The sequence below is a fragment of the Acyrthosiphon pisum genome, chromosome A2 (genome assembly GCF_005508785.2).
Source record: "Acyrthosiphon pisum isolate AL4f chromosome A2, pea_aphid_22Mar2018_4r6ur, whole genome shotgun sequence".
Classification (NCBI taxonomy): domain Eukaryota; kingdom Metazoa; phylum Arthropoda; class Insecta; order Hemiptera; family Aphididae; genus Acyrthosiphon; species Acyrthosiphon pisum.
The window spans coordinates 18,773,054-18,776,960 of record NC_042495.1 but is presented as its reverse complement, the minus strand read 5'-3'; positions in this window follow the sequence as shown (position 1 = coordinate 18,776,960).

Genomic DNA, 3,907 nt, shown 5'->3' with positions numbered 1-3,907 from the left:
CTATGTAAAAACTATTATAATTGTACATTATTATTATTATTATTTATTGAGTTATTTATATCATACCTTTTATATTAGTTTGTTTATAACAGTTAAATTTGCAATAAAAATACAATCTAAAATGTACTAACATTTTGTAAAGAAACAACAATGAATATAAACTATTTTCTTTAAATAATTTAGATTTGTAACTGATCTGATAAGTTTATTGTAGTACAACGAGTGACTTAAAATGTATACAATTTACTATAATTTGCAATTCTTCAATTTATTACAACATATGTTTTTTGTTCATTGATCAAACTTCTATACAATTGTTTTAAATTCTATATTTATGGTTTTAATTCCCATTAAATATACAATATTTTATCAGTTTACTTTATAATGTACAATTCATTATCCTGAAAAAACTAGTTAATAAACCAAAAACTTTTAGTTTTATAATTTATTATGATTGAAATATTTGTTAAATTAGGTATAGGCACAGTTATCTACTAAGGTTGGAGCACGACACGTTTTCACATGTTGAATTGGCGTGACTAGTGAACTAAAAGCACTGGTAGTAGTCTTACCGATTTTAAAACATACAACAGATTGTAGTTTTGTATTTAAACATAGAAGTAGTGAGGTTCATTAAAAAAACTTTTAAGTAAAGATTTTGAATATTAAATTGTTCATTGATTCAACTTAGTTAGAATTATTTAAATAACATATAGATTATAGGTCTGTAAATTAGATTTTTATAACATAAGCTTAGGGAAACTAAAAATTGCATGAATGAAATGTTTAATTCTGAAAATAAATATTTTTAACAGATTTAATCACATTTTTTAATTGATCATTTGCACTCCCAATCATTCCATAAATTGTATGTTAAATTTTTGTCAAATCCTAGAAAACATTAATTATTTTTACACCATCTAATTTATATATATATTTTTTAAGAATTAATTTTCTAATTATTAAAAAGCAATAAGCTAAAGCCAAGCAAGTTAAAGCAATTAATTAATGTAATTTAATTTCAATTTTTTCTTTTTTTCTTTTGGTGTTTTTTTTTAATTTTAGGTTTTCTTGATAAGTTTACTGACATAGCATCATTTATTAAATAAACTGAAATATCTGTAGCCAATTCAAGTTGATGTTCAGGTTCTGCACATATATATTTGAGTCCAAATTTACTTTCAAAAACTTCCTCTATGACTTTTAAATACATTACAATTTGTACAATGTTTAGCAAAGGAACTTACAACTTTACTGAGAAATTTAAACAAATAAAAGTGCTTGGATATACAAGGTATAAAGAGGTCTCTTGATTTAAAAGTATTAGTTATTGCCATTTTTTAAATATTTAATGCATTTGGGATATTTTTTTTTACATACAATTTGTTTCGTTACATACCCACATACATAGTAAGTATACAACACAATCTCTAATAATGCTAGTGAGTTCTTCATAACTGTTCATTGATGGAAGAACTTGACACGGTTCCCAAATACCTCCTTCAATCAAGGTATCTAACCGTGATTTGAGATCATTAATTTTTGTAGAACTGTCACTAGTTTTATCATGGAATATTTCATGCAGTACAGTTCCCGTGTTTTGGTGATTTAAGAACAGAATAAGTTGAGACGATTTTGTAAAAATGTAGGAAAGTTGGCGCAGGGGAACGGCTGACTGACGAATTATACCAACAAATATCTAATACATATTTCTATGTTCAATATTTCTTATTTACATTTATTCATAGATATAAAATTAAATATGAATAATTCTATAATGTCTTATGTTTATGTGAAATATTTTTAGCAGATACAAAGATACCAATTGTACAATACTATATTATAACCTATTATACCTAAATATTATTATATTGAATTTAATAAATATATTAAATTGTAATTACAATTATAATATAATACATATTAATTTACTTGTATCACAAAATTAGTTAATTATTTTTCTATCTACTTAGAATGCAATGGTTTGTCATTGCTTAAAATAGTTATAAAAAATCAACAATACCCGACCAATGTCAACCAGTCTTCTTTTCATACTTACTTTTAATGGATCTTGGCACATCTTTCCTGTTAGAACATATTCAAACCCTCATTCTTCAAATAAATATTTAAAAAAGTCAATTGTCAATTGAATAGTGACACATAGACCTATAGGCACAAATAGGGGGGGGGGACTTTAGGGGCTAAGCCCTCCCAAAAATGTCTATAGTCCTCCCAAACATTTCCTACATTTTGCCTTAAGCTTATTCAATATTATCAAAATAAGGCTTTAGCCCCCCCCCAAATCCCAAACTCTATTTGTGCCTATGCATAGACCCTGTGCAGTTGTTATTGTAAGGAAATCGTTGGGATCTATTTTGTTGGTCTTCATTTCATCCTCCCACCCATTAAGATATGAAAGGGCATCCTTAAAATTCTGAAAAATGTGTGTACATGAATAACCAGAATCAAAAAATCATAACTTAATAAGTTAAATATTTGATTTTATTTCAGATCAAAATAGAAAATAATAAAATGTTATTTACTTTTGTCTAGGTACCTTTCCTTTGGAAGAAAAACATTATTAGTTTGCCAAAAATTAGAGCTTAAAGATTGTCATTTAAATAATAGAGCATGATCGGCATATTCTTTATGACATGTACCTTCTACACCTTCATCACCATAATCAGTGGCGTAGCCAGGGGGAGGGGGCTGCAGCCCCCCTCGAAATGTTAAGAAAATAAAAAAATTATTTTAATGGTCTATGATAGTCGCTCAAAAAGTCTTAAATTGTATTTAAAATATATTTAAAAATGTACCACCTATACAGTGGCGTCCCCAGAAATTTTAAATGGGGAGGACATCATTTATTTTTTTTTGAATAAACAAAAGAAAGTGGATAAGTGGAAGTCACTCTGCTGTACAATAGGCTACAACTGGATGACTGTAAATTTAAATTCAATGATATATACCATGTGTGGAATAAACGGTTCTGAGCAGAGACGGTTTGGCAGCCTAGGATACTGTATATTATATTTATATTGTTGTTATTAATATATATAGGTACATTTTTACCTTCTAAATCATTTTAGAAGCTAATGGTTTTACAATGGTTTTACAATGGTTTTTATTTTTTTTTTTATCCTGGATACAAATTATCATATATCATTGAATTCAAGTTTAATACAATCCATTATACATCGACCCACTTGTAACCTACTATACAGCAGAGTGACATCCACTTACCCGCATTTTAAATATTAAGTTTGATACATTTTGTCGAAATCAAAACTTTAAATATTTATAAAAAAACTGTGCATATGTATTTTTAATATTTTTCAACTGCTATTGTAAAATGTATTAGGAGCCGTGTATAATATTTTCATGCTTTTTGACCAAACAAATAAAAATGTATTATTGTTATAATATATTATATATAAAAAAAAAATACATTATAAGAAAATCGCCACATGAGAAATCGAGTTAATATGCAATGATGTTAAAATTTGAACTTCAAACGCTCATAAAAATTTAATTTGACTTTCCGGTAAACATTTTTTTTTTGATAGAGATAGACAAACTTATGAGGAATCTTGTATTAAATTATCAAATCTTAGATAGTTAGATTTAAAAATAAAATTTTTTATGAATTTCTAACCCAAAATAATTTGCACATTTTCATGATTTTTTCGTAATTGGTCAAAATTCGAACTAAATGCTTATAAAAAAAAATTATGACTGTATTTATATATTTTTCAATTGCTATTGTAAGAATATATTAAGAGCCTCGTATTAAATTTCAAGCTTGTTGACTCAACGAATAAAATTAATAATTAATAAAAAATTAATGACTAAACAGCTGTAATACCTAATAAGTGGTTTTCTGTTCGGCAAAAAAATACAATGGGAG